This window comes from Tauraco erythrolophus, chromosome 12 (assembly GCF_009769465.1).
Source record: "Tauraco erythrolophus isolate bTauEry1 chromosome 12, bTauEry1.pri, whole genome shotgun sequence".
NCBI classification, from domain to species: domain Eukaryota; kingdom Metazoa; phylum Chordata; class Aves; order Musophagiformes; family Musophagidae; genus Tauraco; species Tauraco erythrolophus.
In genome coordinates this window covers 20,319,777-20,336,667 of record NC_141476.1, presented here as the reverse complement: position 1 = coordinate 20,336,667, position 16,891 = coordinate 20,319,777, and positions in this window count along the sequence as shown.

Genomic DNA, 16,891 nt, shown 5'->3' with positions numbered 1-16,891 from the left:
GTGAAGCCCCTCTGCCGCTACCAGAGCCGCTCCGCATACACCCCGCACGCCTCTACGTAATTCACCGAGACATTGGTACATTCCATCTACGAAAAAAAAATCACAATTTCTTCTATGATGCTTCATTCAGTTGTTGTTCCAAGACAGAAATATATTTCCCCTGATAATACGATGACATAAAGACAATAAAGTTAGGATATTATTTTTAAAAGATTACAAAATAAAAAAATTGTGGGTTTTTTTTTAAAAAAAAAAACCACACAACAATCACAAGCAACTGTCTATTATAATCCCTAAAGTAACAATTGTTTCAGTCCTTTCGGGATAAATCTATGCCTCCAGTCAGTTTGGACTTCTTGTAGCAGTTCTGCTGTCAGGTAGGATGAACAAAAATGATTCCATGCCTCCTGTAAGATACTCATGACTACTTGAAGGCAAAATGGCATCGTCATAAAGTAAATCTTTATTAATGGGGCACAAAATATCATTAATCTCAGTTATATAATAAGTCTATTTACTTAAGGCTTCTACCAAACAGAATTAAACTCTCACAAATTTGCCGATTTTTTTTTCCCCCATGCTGTAGGAGTATACTGAGGGAAACTTAAAATAACAACTGTGAAATAAAACTACCTCCAGTGCCCCGTTACAGTGTACAGTTATACAGTCTACAATTTGATCCAAAGTCTGTTTTCCACCATTACTCATGTAAATGGTTACAGTGAAGCCAAATGAACTACTGACAGGAACAAAAATAGTATTAAAGGAATCAATTCAGTCTCATTAAAGTCAATGAAATGACTCTATCAATGACTTCTGGGGGATTGGATCAGGTCCTGCAGATGAACTCCTCCCTCTCTGACGCCAGAATTTCACTCTTTATGAATGCCGTTAGTAGACAGACTGCAATAAGAAACCAAATGATGTTTATTATTGCTCATCGCTGAGCACTCGTCTGAGTTATGAACTATCCCTGCCTTTGCTACGCAACATCATCGGCACCTGCGGACTTCAGGCATGGCCGTACGTGACCAGAGGGGTAACCAGCAGCACCCGCTCCAAGCCCCACCTCTCAGCAGCGATGGCTGACTGAAAAGGCACTTCCCATGCAAAGAGGTTTTCAAGTCAAGTCTCTAGTAGCCTCAAGTTCCAAGAACCCTCTCTCATTTCTTGATAGACCTAATATGAATTTATTTTGCTTTGCTTTCAGTGATAAAATGAAAGGTTATTTTTCATTAGCTATTTATTCTCCCAAGACTCTAATTCCACATTGTGAAGCAGTTACTGGGTTTCTTTTATTCACTACCTTCCTACACAATACATATTCCTGCTCTTCAGGGTTGTACTTTGGGCATTGAACAAAGACCCATTCTACACCTATATAAGTTTTAGAAAACCATGTTTTCATGTATAGCTGCATTGATTTTATACAGAGATTAGCACAGCACAGTTGTTCCAAGGAAGACCAACTTCCAAGCTATGCCATCAATTTAATGAAAAACACAGCTGGAAAAGAGCTAAGGATATTCAGACTTCAGATACTCAGATACCATTACATAAAGTAGATGTGGAAATAAAAACATAAATCTAAGTTAAATGCACTAAAAGCAATAGCTGATCAGCTAAGGAATATATCCCAGCCCAGCCCCATGATCCAGCACGGATTATTGCATCAGCTACAGAGCTGGGGGGGGGGGTGTGTGTGAAAGGCAGGATTTCCTTAGCAGAACACACACAAAAGATGCATTATCCACTGATGTAGAGATCTACTCACCAGGTACAAGCTCATCAGCATCACTTCCAGGACAAAATTTTCAGAATTTCTTCAACTGGGCTGAGGTCTTCAACACACATACCTACCCCCCTCCTTTTTTTTTTTTTTTCCAGAATTAATGCTATGCTATAGTCCACTACAGTATCAACCCATGGGACACGGATGAAAAACCCTATACAAAAATAAGCCCAAGCTCACCAGGCTACAATTCCATTGTTTTCTTTACCAGCTTCCTTAGAAGCAAGTTATTGACTCACAGAATAACTCAAGTTGGAAAGGACAAAAACACTGAAAAGTCAGGCGTTCTAGATTTGTCCTTAGTTCATGCATTTTACATTTCACCACATTTCTTAAATCTAGAAACTGAATTACCATGTGACCTTTACCATCAAGAAGTTAACAGCTTGAAACATGCAATTTCAAGGGATTTCGAGAAGTCTGTGCTTTTACAGTCTATGTGCCTGCTACCTGATTATATCTCATTTTAATCAGCAATTTCTCCAGAACATCTTAAAAGAAATAGGTTATCTAGCTCCTTACAACAAATAGGACCTTCAGCTTGATAGAGACTGATTAAATACAGCTGACAGCCCTACTCTACCCCACACTACCAAAAATTTTTTGGACTTTTGTTCAGAAGGGACACTGAATTTTGTTCCTTTTTTTTTTTTTTCAGTCCATTACTAATTGTTTCATTATAGAAATATTAACTGACCTCTCTACCTAATCTTCACACCTTCAGATAAACTCAAAGTTTTAAAACTATGGTAGAAACTGTTATTTCTCCTCATAAGTACGTGTGTATCTTAACGTCATTTTACTTTCCTTTCTCAGATTTTTGAGCAACGCTTTACAGAAACTTTTTATCTTAAGAATTGAGAGCAATGAAGCAAAACTTATCTATATCTCAACCATCTATCAGCCTTTTAATCAATAAGCTATGTTTTTTACCCACAACCCTTCTTTGGCCTGTAAATTTCAGAAAAACAAGCTCCACAAGTGCATCATGTTACTCCTCTGCCAGTGTATGTCCGCCCTCCCTACACCTACCTTCGGGGCTGCATCAACCCACCAATTGTTCTGAGAGTTCTTACATGGTAGCAGAAATATTTCCAGTACTGGTTGGAATTTTGTCATAACGGTAGTCTCAAATACCTAAACGAGGCCAGAATTTTATTATTTTTTAAAGAAGCTGGAGCTAAATGGAGGCCTTCTCCTGCTTTAGATGGAATCAAGAAGAGCACGTCTATCCTTCCGAGGAAGCACGGTGGAAGAGCGCTCATGAATGTGAAATGTAATTTTGATGGATTACGTCTACTAAAAAGTTGACAGGTTATCATAAGTATGGATCTACAGGATAACAGAGAGAACGAAAACTAAGGAAATCCGTAACAAGTCAGCTGCAGCAAAATGCATTTTGTTGTGTCCTGTTCTGAACTCTGGAAGTTAAAGGGCCCAAAGCAAACCTTGCTTGGTCAACTGGCATTTCTTCACGTCGTCTCAAATTGCAACGATGAAATCAGAATAAAAACTGAACCTATGTCAGCAAACACAGTATGCAGGTCAATGAGGTTTGTACCCCATGAAAAGTTAGGGCTTCTTAAAAGGAAAATCCAGCATGTGAAAGCGCCAGTGGCTGACTATTTTACTAAAAACATCTGTTTAAATAGCAATATTCCTGGTATGGAGGACTACTCAGGAAGTAACATAGTTTCTTCTAGAACCTACTGGAAATACTTCGGAACACATACATTTTACCAAGAAGAATAAATTCAAACATTTTTTTTGTAGGGGAAGCCATTCAGAAAAAAAACTCCCCCAAAAATTGGACTTGCTATGGTGTTTTTTTCTGTGCTTCTGTCAGCACCTATCATATAAATCAACCAAACATAAGCAGGAAAGAGGATTAGTTGACATGGCCACGTCATGTCACTCTTTAAAAGAAGTCAAGAAAATCAGAGCATATTAACAGACCTTCAGCCAACAGGCAGGAGAGCCACAGCACGGCTGTGCAAAATGGGATCAGATTGGTGTATTTAGTCAGAAATGCTCTATTTCAGCCTTATACATACTAGAATGTCTTTTACCTAAGAGTGGCTTCAAAACCAATAGCAGAGAAATCCATATTTGCAGAGGGAGGTACTCCCGTATGTTTTTCAGGGGTTAATCAAGAAAAAACAAAACAAAACCAAAACCCTCTGCCAGCAGCAGGGCCGGGCAGCGTGGAGCACAGGAAACACAGCGGCAGCTGAAGTCAGACATGGTTATTGTCAGTCAGCAGTTGGCATATGACTGTTCAGCAGATGAAATGCTGGAGCGTGACACAGATCTCCAGGAGAAACAGCTGGCAGAGGGGAGGAAAGAAAAAACCCGCAACCAACCAACAAACTTACGCTGCAGTCTGCCTTTACAACCCCATCTTCTGCCCCTTGGTTTCGCTATCGGAGGCATCTTATTTTACTGGTAAGTAAAGATATAAAGCCATGAAATTAATACTGAAGCTTTTAGTGCAGCACCATTGGTTGCTAATGAGATTCAGAAGATCCAGCTTCCATGCAAAAGAACTACAAATAGAATAATAAAAGAGGAAGAACACAAAATATGAAAGAAAATCATCTGGTTTTTAAAAAAACAATAAAACACAACAACAATATATTGTTGTTTAATGACTGAATTGAAATATATACAAGTGGAATTGGAACACGCACATTTTTCATATGCACTATTCCCATAATGGCTGTAAAATAAAACTGCACGCTATGATCTATTTTTCTGAAGAAATATACATTTTCCTTTCGTTAACAGTAAAAAGAACTTTTCTTTTTTCTTTTAAAAATGCCAAAAGAGAATTTTTACATAAGATTAGGCTATTTTGTTCTTGAGATGGGATGCAGTTCTCTAAAACAAGAGCAAAGGGCCCAAATTATAACTAACAGCTGCGTTCGGCGCTATAAGGACCATCAAAGACAGATGTAGCTGTTGCTGCCTGCCTATTTCAAGACAAGAGACCGTTTCCACTTTGCCTCGATAAAACCACGGAACGGTTATACACAGTACAAGGATGTCAGCCACCCTGAATATTCTGATTTTGTTAGGCAGGAATTTTAAGCAAAGAGCTATTGTTAGACAGCACAGAGCATTGATCAGGACACATAAACCCAGCAGTGCCCATCACAGACAGACCAAGCCACCTACTCCAACTATTTATCACTCGAATCTGGCACCACTGCTTCCCATCAGTACAATATGGATCTGTAAAAACAACACAAGTTCTAAAAGCTTTCGAAATTCATCCTGCTTCCTATCTGGCTACATCAGCCACCTACAGTGAGACAACCCATGCCCTCTCTGTGCCCGCTCCCCGCACCCTGCCAGCAGCAGTATTCTGTGTTTCTCCCTAGGCAGCTTCCCTGCGTACCGGATCAATCTCCGCAGTATCCCCCGCCGTTAGCTGCCTGTTTCGAGTGCCATTCGATCGCCGTCCACCTTCTAACAGGCAAGCAGCCCAAAGTGAAGCAGTGCTCCTCAGAGGAGGAGAAAATGGCTGTTCCACACTGGCCATGGCCTGCTATTTATCTTCTTGATTTTTAGTGAGAATTTTTCACTTCCCCCTGACTTACCTGATCATGTCCCACAGATGTGCAGTTCCTCTCTATTTTTTACAGTAATTGGTAAGATATACAAGACAACTCCTATTACACTGCTGACAATACCATTGTGTTCTTTCTTCTCCTTTGTTCACATCTCTAAGTTTTGTAAGGAATTATGTCAAAATACATCATATAACTGCTTACCTATCTCTTGAGATCAGTTAACCAATTGTATAAAAAACAAGCCTATCCTGCTGCATGCCTAAACATACTCATATACACCTCAGAATTCAAAGGCAGCCTGTGAAAGTATAACAAATTTAAAATAAAACTGTAGGAAGTTATAAGTTACTGAAAAATGAAGCTACCAGTACTTTAACACCACCAGTACACATATGAGAATTAAGCTTCTATAAAACTTCACATCTGTTTAAATGTCCCTTCTGCCACTTAACTCTCAGTGAATAATTATACAAGCACCAAAGTTAAAGAAAAATAATCCTCGAGCTTTGCTACATCTTATGGAAAACAAGTTATATGGTAGAATACAAAAGCTATCTTTCTTCAAAAACGTATGTTTGCACTGTGCTCAAAAAAAAAAATCCACAGAAACAATTTTACAGTCACACCAAAATTCCCAGCTTTATAAAATTTCCCTTTAAAAAGGTGAAATTACCTATCTTTGCTTCTAAAGACAGATCCAAACCTTGACAGCTTTGAATTCCAGCTTTGAACACAAACGTCCTCGGCCGTGAGCATGCGCAGACTTTGCAGGTAACAAAGTTAGAAGAACATATTGCAATTGAATCTATGATTTGGTTAGTCTCTCCTTCCAGGTTTTCAAGAGCACAGACCACAGCACTGGAAGAGAGTGAACAGCCACCCAGACCATCGCCCACCTGAACACAAGACCAACAGCCCCTATCTGTCTCCCAGCTTGCATAGCGAGTCATTAGCTGGCTCATTTCTATCACCTGCCATGAAAACCACATGTGATTATTCTTCTCTTTAATCAGGAGAGAAGAAAGGGAAGCATTCACAGAAGATAGAATCTAACATCTACCATGAAATGTTTAATCTATAAGAAAATCAAATCTAAACATACGTTCTCTGCAGTGATTTATAACTATGCACATCTCAGCTGCAACAAAATAGAAGCAGAGCTACTGGAGAGATAAGGCAGCACCACGTAAATCCATGTGCAAGGATGAGAGAGAGAGAAAAAAAAAATCCCCGCAGGACTCAATTGTACAATAGAAACTGTCAGCCAAGGTCACTCTTAAGAAAGAGAGCAGCCAAAAAGGAGGTTTTAAATCTCAGTGGGCATTAGCTGAAAGACATAAAGTGATGTTCTGCAGTGGTTTTAAATAGGACATTCACAAAGGATTAAAAGTATATGTATACCAGTCAACTGTATCAAAACACAAAATTTTTTGCTAGATGCTCCCTGCACAGATTATTTTCATACACAGAGAACCATGAAGTTGTTTTGGAAAGGAAATTACAAACTACAGTTTTGCAGAAATCATAGATGCACATGGTATAAATATATCAGCCACAAATAATGGCATTGCTCCTTTCTACTGAAAACATCTGAGAAAGACCAGAAGAAACATTTAACAGCACTGGAAGAAAAAGGAAGGAGTGAAGGAAACCCACTGCACTGGAGCTGGCAGGTGGAGGCCATGATTGCAGAGGCCATCAGCCCCCTTTGATTGCATCAAACACCTTCTCGTTGGCAAAAACCCACAACACCTGTCCTACAGGACGGCACTTCCTGGACATGCACACGGATACAGAAGCTGACACATACTTTCTTAATCCTAAAAATTAATCAGAAAGAATAAAAAGAGTCTGGGAAGAGAAATTTCAGAAGCAAGCTGTTCTTCACATTCAGCTTTAAGGAAAGCATCAATTTTAGCAAGCAGTTTTGAAAGGGGGAAAAAAATCCCCACTCACTTCCCTCAAAAATGTATATTGTACAGACACTACTCTTTTTCTGCTTCACAGCGGCAACATTTGGAAAACTACTTAACCTTTCTATTTTTATCTGGGTGCATTCAAATTACCAATAATGTACAACATGCTGTAACAAAACCACTGATGTAGGGTATAATTTTCCCTCAAGCACATTATCCTAGCTGGTGGCTCAGAGAAATAAGCTGATAAAACAGCAGCAGACATCAATTGATGGATAAAAAATGATCACAGCTATGTAGAATGTTGCTGCCCAACCTTAAAATCATACAATTAGCCAAAAAATATAAGCAGAAGGACAGGACACACTAACAACGATACATTTTCTATAGGGTCATCCTAAAAATTCTCATGCAAACATGTTTTTAAATAGACGATCGGATTATCACCTCGTAATTTAGCTATTAACACACAGATTTATTTTAAAGCCATCATCATGCCTGATACTTTTATTAAATATCTTCTTCCTTGTCAAGTTCAATCGGGATCTCATCCTAACCATGATGAGCTTTTAATTTTCTGTTCTATTAATAGCAACTTAAAAATAAAATGTTCTCTTTTGAAACTAGAAAGCTGTAGCTTCTTTAGGAGCTGCAAGAGAGAAGAGAGATTAATCTTCCCACTCCACATCGCTTGAACTGCATTAGCTATCTGCATACATGGAAAAAAATCAAGAGAACAAGTAAGAAATGGGAATTTTCTCTAAGAATACCTTAACTATAACTCCATACAAGGATGTATCACGGCTACAGAGGAAATAAATACTGTAAGACTTTCCATGTAGATTCTGAATCATTCTCAGCAACTGTCTTGCTGGTCATCAATAGATAATAGATCAATTAATGACACAATTAGCTGCAGGATATATAGACTCCTAGCGAGCAAAGCCCTTCAGTAGATACTCAAATTTCAGCACAACTGGGGTCCTCATTAACTCCCCAGCAAATGAGGGAAGATGGAAAGCTAGGAATGAGTATCATGGCACTCTGCAGCCATCTGACACACGGATCGGATTGTTCCAGCTACTTTTCTTCTGTTGCCTCCTTCAAGGAATGTCAGAGGGAGAAGGTCCAGACAAAACTGCTCACAAGTGCTCTCTTGGGTCTAGTATGAATACTGGCTACATACAAAGTACATGAGCTGTAGCACTCACTTTTATCATCATACTGCAGTGCTGCTTTCACTTGCAAGAAATTCAGTGAGTAACATCAAGCCCTAGGCTATCCACCAAACAAGAGAGCCCCAACATCTGCAGAAAAGCAAAAAGTCAGTCACTCCAGTTTGATGTCCACTTACACCAAAGCAAGCCAGGCAGGAGACCATTGCGCACGAGCAGCGCTGGACGGGCTGCACTTGGGCTGTTCCCCACGTCTCTAACCTGCCTACCTTCCCAATTTGCAAGGTGCCTAGTTTTGGTACCCTAACTGGTACACAACCAAGGCACTGGGCTGCTTGGAGATGTATTTTCTCTAACTGTCTAAACGCTTGTGACCTTTCTTTTAGGATATGGGTCTTGCCACAGCTATTCAAGCCTATCTTTATCTAAAGATTGGAATACTGAAATGTGTTTTAATGAGGGATAAACTGAGACCATCTGGATGTCTCAGCTGCTACAGAGCATGATTGTTTGCTGATTTTAACCATGTCTCTTGCAGAGAACATAGACCTGTGTTGCACAAAGTGCACTAGCTCAGCTTGATTTCTTCTTGCAATCAAATGTGTTGATCTAAAATCTATTTCCAGCAAATCACTCGTCTGTTTTGGGAACAACTCCCTCCTCATCTCTTCACCACGGTGATGGGGATAAGCAGACACAATTGAGTTGAAAAGGTATTTTTTGTAAGAGGCTGACAGCGAGCATTCTTCAGTGAAATCTTCCATTTTGGAATATGACCACCATTTATTCACAAAGTACATAACAGATGCCAACCTTTTGGATGTTTTATTAAGATCTGGAATGTTTTTCTTTTTTTCTTTTTTTTTTTCCTTTACACACATGTGGTGTAAAAAATTTGGTAATCAATTTGTCACTCTTGTATGGTGTTGGCATTAGGCCAATTTATGTATTTCTTTATGTACATTTTTCAGTTGTAAATGTATACTGAGTACTGGATACTTATACTGTTATTAAACTTAACTATATAATTTGTTGACCCTGTATATACTCTGCAAGCTAAACAATGAGTCTATTTGGGGAGGTAAAGTAACAAAACTACTCTCTTCGGTCATTTAACTTCCCAAACACCAGCACAGCACAAATGGAGCAGCAAAAGCCTCTTCCCACAGCTCCATAGAGCGTTGCCTTTCTCAGTATTTCCTAGCTGGTAGATAAGCATCTTAGTTTTACATCGCTCAAACCACAACATTTGCCTGTGGCAATTTTAGCTTGTCCAGCAAGCTAAAAAATTTGCCCAGCAATTTTAGCTTGGCATAAATCTATAATGCTACTAAAGGGGGGCTGTCCACGCTACCTGCTGCTCCTTTCTGCCAGCAACGCTAGCAAACAGCCAGCAGTGGGGTGAAAATATCAAACTGCAATTTTATTTGCCAGCCGAGGTCTACACCTGATCATGCCGACCGTAACACCATGGTTTTAGTCTCTCAAGTCGAAACTGTTCTACTTTGTAGAGGAAAAAAACCAAAGCCGCCATATATTTAATGGTCAGCAAAAGGAAGTGAGAGAATAATTCTATAGACTAATAATTAGAATAGTCTCTAGATAGCTGAGAGACTTCTGCTCAACTCTCAAACCAAATAAAATGAATGACTGAACCCAAACTTCCAGTGTTCCCACAGATTCTTCCGTATTAGAAGGCTACAGGCACTAATGTTTGGTGAAACACTCCAAATTCTAATATCTTTGGCAAACTTCATGAGTACTTTTGAAGAGACCAAGACTGGCTTTGGGGGTGGAGGGAGTGCAGAGGGGTAGGTGGGCATGTGTGTGTAAGGACTTCCACCAAAATTACTTAGACAACATGCACTATTAATGCTTTTAGATTGAAACATTCTGTTTAAATTAGTTCAAGTGCTCTTAATTGTGCATTCACCAGAAATGACAGCTTTAACTTCAGATTCCAAGCAGATTTGAAAATTAAAAGAGTAAAACCAACTACTGTTCTTGTAAGCAGAACTACTCTAGGGATACTGAGATTGTAAGAAATTTAGCATATTTTTAGCATACTTTTTCTTCACCTTCCTTCATTTAAATAACGTTTCAGAAAAACAATAGTATTCTGTTGATTATACCTCTCAAAAAGTGGTCCACAACAGAACATTCTGGCTTTTGGCTATAAAGTAACTATTTGAAAATGAAATCAACTCTTATGTTCATTTCCTATCAGAGTATAAATAAATGCCTAAAAGGGAATTTTTGGAAGAAGTATCTTGAGACATTTGGAAGAAATACCCCCAAAACTGACAAGATAGATTGATTACTGCCATTTTTTAAGCTACATCTAATACCACGGTACATTGTTTTATTGATTTGTTGGGCTTTTAATTCTATCAGGGATAAATACTGCTACAGGAAAATTGGTCAGTTACAATAGTATTTTGATTCCCACTTCTAAGCCAAAATGATAAGTCTCTGAATTCTTCATGTCCCAATTCAACTTTTGAAGTTCACCCATCACGAATGGCCATCACAGATTTACTAGAAAGCCATGCCGCTTACTCTGACACCAGATCTACAACTATTTGACAAGGATTGCAAAAGAAATGTATTACATCATTACAGATGTGGATGTATCTACAAATGAACCAATAAAATTAAATCTCTCTCTTTACAGGCAGAAATGGTAACAAGGAATTACCCCTATTTTGTCACAAGTTCTGCAAAGATCCATGCTAGTGTTGAATGTGTCTGTGAGAGACCTAAAAATCAGTACTATTAGTCATACTTGTACAAGGTGTACCAATTTAACACAACCAGGCCACAAACATTGGGATTTCCATGATTAATCTTAGAGCATTGTTTGACTCAAAACCCCTGCTTTGATTTAATACCCGAAATCTGCAAGTAAACAAAAAACGTAATCCAGTTGTTTCCAAGGTTTTCATACCAATCAACTCCCACACATTTCCAAGAGAAGGAAATTCACACCTCCTGACAACAGATTTGTTTTTCTTAGTTATGTTGTGTGGACCCACAGGAAATAATTCACACATCAGAGACTTAAAATTACTATTAATCATTTTAAGCAATCTCTGAAGCTGTTTTTTAAATCAGAATTCCTACAGGGATAGTGCTCACCAGCACAATCTCTAGAATAATAAAAAGAAATTGTCAATTCGCCAACAACAATCCTTGCATGCTTGAATACAACCCCTAAAAATAAAAATATCAGCTTATCTCAGAAAATTCAGCAAAACTAATCACAACACAACCCACGTCTCTGATTTGCATACACCTAACCCACACGCTATCACAAAATGCACATCCAGTCCAGTCTTGATCTCACTGAGCGACTCAGCCGGGTTGTGGATTAACAAGATACCACCTCTTGCTGCAGCCTATTTAAACCTGGTGTTCTCTATGAAAATTAACGTGAAGTTTGTGTAGGTGAGCATTTGAAATAAACACAGCTTTATTCACACCTGTTTGTGCGTCTATTGTTTTGCCTTCTTTGAAAATGAACAGAAAATACTTCCTCAGATGTGTTAATAACCTGATGTTTACCTTGCTTTTTGCAACTTTTTGCAGGAACAAAACCTACCAAGTTCTAGCATAAACATTTTTACAAATACCTACATTCCCATTGTCAAAAATTAGCACTCGGGAGTCCGCACCTTTGAAAATACAACGCGTAGAACAGATCCATTTCCATTTCTGTAACAGCATCTCAAGTGACCTTCATGAAATTATACAAACAGTAAAAATGTACCTCTATCATCTAAACTTATTTAGCCATTTTTCAAAGCTGCAGTTCCCCGGTGCCTTCCGATGACTGCCAAAAGCACGTACACCTCATTTTCACAGCCTGAAATACGTTCTTGTAGCACCCTGTGTACTCACGCTCTTCATTTACATCGCAGTCAAAAGGCAATGACACAAGAAAATCTGCGTGTATGCTCCTGTTTATCTGTTTCCCTGGTTGACCTGATCTGCCACTTGCGAGTGCACAGCAATGACAGCTTATTTGCTGAATCTGTTTACCCCACTGTCATTCAAGATGTTGTACGATGCTTAAACAGGCAACAGTCAGATTAATATAATTGAGGATGCAGTTCGGAGCAGACAGGAAGTCATGCCGGAATCGCAAAGCGCTTATTCTCTTATGATTAAAACATCCCCAGGGTTATAGCAGTATAAAGAAGAACCCAAATCCGAGAGGCACAGAAGCCAAAGACGTGAGCTTTTGCTTTTCAGAACAGCTCACCAGTTTGAAAGGAAGAAACATGAATCACGCAAAGATAAGTTGCCATTTTAATTGCACAAGAAACACCGGTGGATTTGTCATTTCTTTTGACAGATTTTTTTTTTTCCCGGAGTCACATTATAACCAGAGCTATATTCCTATTGCATAAGACATTTCATGCACCAGAATGAAATCCCAGCACCCAGAAATAGCAAACCTCTTAAATAGCCTACTTTCTTCTACTCCAGTGATATATGCCTCTGCTATTCCAGAACAGATTAGGACAACTCTGTCCAAATACAACATAAGAAAAGCCAATATGGAGCAAATCAGTGATGGAAAAGCAGTTAAAGTCCTCACCACCACAGGACTGACTAGCGAAACACAGATTTCTTTGTACTGGCATCGCTATTCGCAGTACAGGAAAATACAGATATGCAGATTACAGGGGGCATCCTCCCGGAGAGATCTGAACATTGTCACAGATGGCACAGTAAAAAGTAGAGCAATGTTGCTGATGTATCCATTTTCTGAAGTCTTTCAGTTCACTTTCACATAAGCTATTTAGTATCTCAGCACTACGAACTGGAAGGTATTTCCTTCCAACTCACAAGTTGTCATGAAAGTCTGAAAATAGTAACACAACGAGTAAAGTTTCAGTGGTCAAAAAGAGTTTATCAAAATACACCGTTACAGGCAACGTTTTGCCACTCTAACAACGTCTGAGAGCGAAGTGTCCACAGGCAGAAACGCTGCACTGCAGCGAGAACCGCACGACAGCTGCACCCGACCAGCTGGTAGCCACGAACGCGGCGTTAAAACTTGGTGCAATGATTTAAGTGACACGTGCCCTAGAAACGCGCCCTCCCACTCATGCCACAGCACACAGGAGTCACCGGTGGAATAACACACAGAAACTATTTCTGAATCCGTGCAGACTCCATCTTTGCGTTTTCTCTAGCCTAGATTTTGATTTCCCTTAAGTGATCAGTGTTGGCCTAATTCTACTCCCCTTTACATCAGTGGAAGCTTTACCATCAGCTTCCAAGAAAATGGATTTAACCCAATATAGTTCAATTTGATAAATACTGCTTTAAGAGAGAAGGACCTCTGCTTCTCCGGACCTCTGCTTCTCCATCAGAGGACAAGATGATGTATTTTTACAAAAGGCTCCACAGCCAGACAACATCGCTACGCCCTACATTCACATCTTGGTTTTGAGCAACACTGCAGTTTTGAAGTAACTCCAACAACTGTGCCTTTTTATTGTGCGTCAGTTCAGTTTGCAGAACAGCTTCAATGCCCGTGAACTAAATTTCTTTTGGAGGAAATTTTTTACGAGGGTGGTGAGGCACTGGAACAGGCTGCCCAGAGAAGTTGTAGATGCCCCATCCCTGGAAGTGTTCAAGGCCAGGTTGGATGGGGCTTTGGGCAACCTGGTGTAGTGGAGGGTGTCCCTGCCCATGGCAGGGGGGTTGGAACTAGATGATCTTTAAGGTCCCTTCCAACCCAAACCGTTCTATAATTCTGTGAAATGAAGCAGAAGCCCCGTTGCCAGTTCATACCAAAAGCATTCAACACACACAGATCTGAAACAGTCACAGGTCTTCGGAAAGCTGCCAGTCACATGTAGTGAGCACTTCCAGTCCAAAGGCTGAGACTAACTCTAGTCCAATATAAAACCTGCACAGACACAGGGGCCTCAGCACTGGTTGCTTCAAGCTATCGATCTGCTTCTAATGCATCAAATGACTCGCTGATGTAGACACATTTCAAACTCTAGTTCTACTTCTTATCTCTATAATCTTTTTATTTCCCATGCCATCCTAAATAATTCACTCAGTATTACTGATGTTCACGACCTTCTCTGTCTTATCCCCAGATTCTCAGTTGAATTACACAGATCTCTTTTATGGATTATGGCCTCAGAGCTATGTCTCCCTCTTACAAGGAACTGACTCTAATTGTTTAAAATTCCAGAATTAACCTTTCACGACACTTTTAGGCAAAAGATCATTTGCTTAGCAGTGCATTAACCAGCAACTTTGCATCAAGAAAACTTCCATTTGTAAACAAGTGTTCTGTAATATCTCAGCTTATGCATTAGGCGTAAGAACTATAGTCAAACTTACGTCCCTGTGAATCCACTATCAGAATAAAATATTGAAAAGGAACACTACAGGAATAGCCCGTCAAGTAAGGGTTAAAATTTCAAAATCAAATTACTTATCTAGCAAGGACAGCAGTATTTTAGGCTTTTTCAGCTTTTACAGAAAGGACCGTTACGTAACGTACATTTGCAAACACTACAACGGTACCGAACGGAGCTGTACTGAAAGAGTTTTGTTTAAAATAAATCTTGTCAGAGAAAGAGCGACCCCAACATAGTGCAGCACAGATGCTTAACAGGAAGATAAGCCAGCAACTGCTGTTAATGCAGTTCAAATATTTCAGGCTTTATCCAGTTAACAATTATATCCTAAGAGTTTTGTAAACCTCCTGTCTGAAGGAGACTTCATTGGCTCACTCTGCCAGCACGCTGCCTCTGTAAACAAGGATTTATTTTAATTTCTTTTTTGTTTGTTTGGTGGTTTTTCGTTTGGGTGTTTTGTGGGGTTTTTTTGATTTGATTGTTTGGGGGTTTTGTTTGGTGGGTTTTTTTTGGTTTGGTGGTGGTTGTTGTTGTTTGTTGTTTTTACACCTGAGATTAGGACAGAAGTCTATTGACTGTCACATCTTCAGCTTTAGAACCAACCTGCTCTCTGGTCCCACTCTGACCTAGGATGGCTGAGCTCTACCTCTTGCTCTGCCTGTCGATCCAATCCACTACAGCCTCTGAAGGATGAAGCGAGACATCTGTAAGGCCACAGAATTACAGTGAGACTTCCCCTAGCTATTTTCCTTTTCACAAGGGAGGGAGCAGTAGTTACCTACTAGCTTTTATCTCTGTAACCTTAATCAGCCCACCCTGCTTTTTAGAAATGCCACCTTCATGTTAATTGAGTATAGGTTTTATCACAGCTCATTTTCTTCTTTTTCCACAGTTGCCCCTCAGATACAGGCCATCATCAAGATCATTATCAGATGTATTGTTTACTGTTTTATGGTGCATCCCTCATTCATGCCACTGCAGCATAATTCACCTAATGGAAGGTGCCACTTACAGGAAGGGTGCTTTAACGACAGAAACATTAATTAAGAAACACTGTAACAACACTGCAGAAACAAGCACCAAACTTCTTGCATAGCAAGAAATACACGGACTCAAGGAGTCAAGATTAAGTCAATATTTTTTCCTTATTATCCTAACTTTTATATAATTTCACACAGTAAATGGCAAACTCATCTAGAAATTTGGGGCAGGTCACTTACCACTGTTGCAAGCAACTCCATAACAATTTCTAAAATGGAAGAACTTCAGGACTACACCTGTAATGTTTTGAATTCCCTACACAGCACAAGATTGTGCTGCTTTCACTCCTCTCTTGTTTCCGTACCTTCCACTCTTAACTGCATGAATTCCACTTGCTGGAATCAATCAAAGAGAACAACAGAAAAATGACAAAATCGTCATGTAAAAATACAAAAACATCCAAAAGGAGGGCAAGTCTTTCAGCCCCACTGAAAGCACAACCTCCCATAATAACTGTCATTTCAAGTCAGTGCTCCAAGACTGCCAGAGGACCCATTGACTCCCCAGCACAACACTCAGAGGTCCCATCAGACTAAAGTTGTACGTCACTCACAAAAACTCAGGCTCAGACTTCCATGCATTTCTACTTTGAAAATTAACTTCAAATTAAACATCTTTCTTTTTTTCACCTTCTTAACAAAACTACAGGAAAATTTAGGTTGGAAAGGATCTTTGAAGGTCACCTCGTCCAACTCACTACCAACTTCAAATGTGGAATAGCTTGCTCAGGGTCATGCCTAGTAGAGCTCTGAATATCCCTAAGGATGGAGATTCCCACCCTTGTCTGCACCACTGTTGCCATACTGGAACATCCTCCTGGTGAGAAAGTTCTTTGTATTTAACCAGAATTTCCCTTACTGCAACTTACATCTATTACCTCATATCCTTTGCTGTGTACCTTGGAGATGAGTCTGGCTTTGCCTTCTTTTATAACCCTCCGCTGGGTAACTGGAGAAATCAATAAAACTAAATCCACCCAAGCCATCTCTTCTCCAGA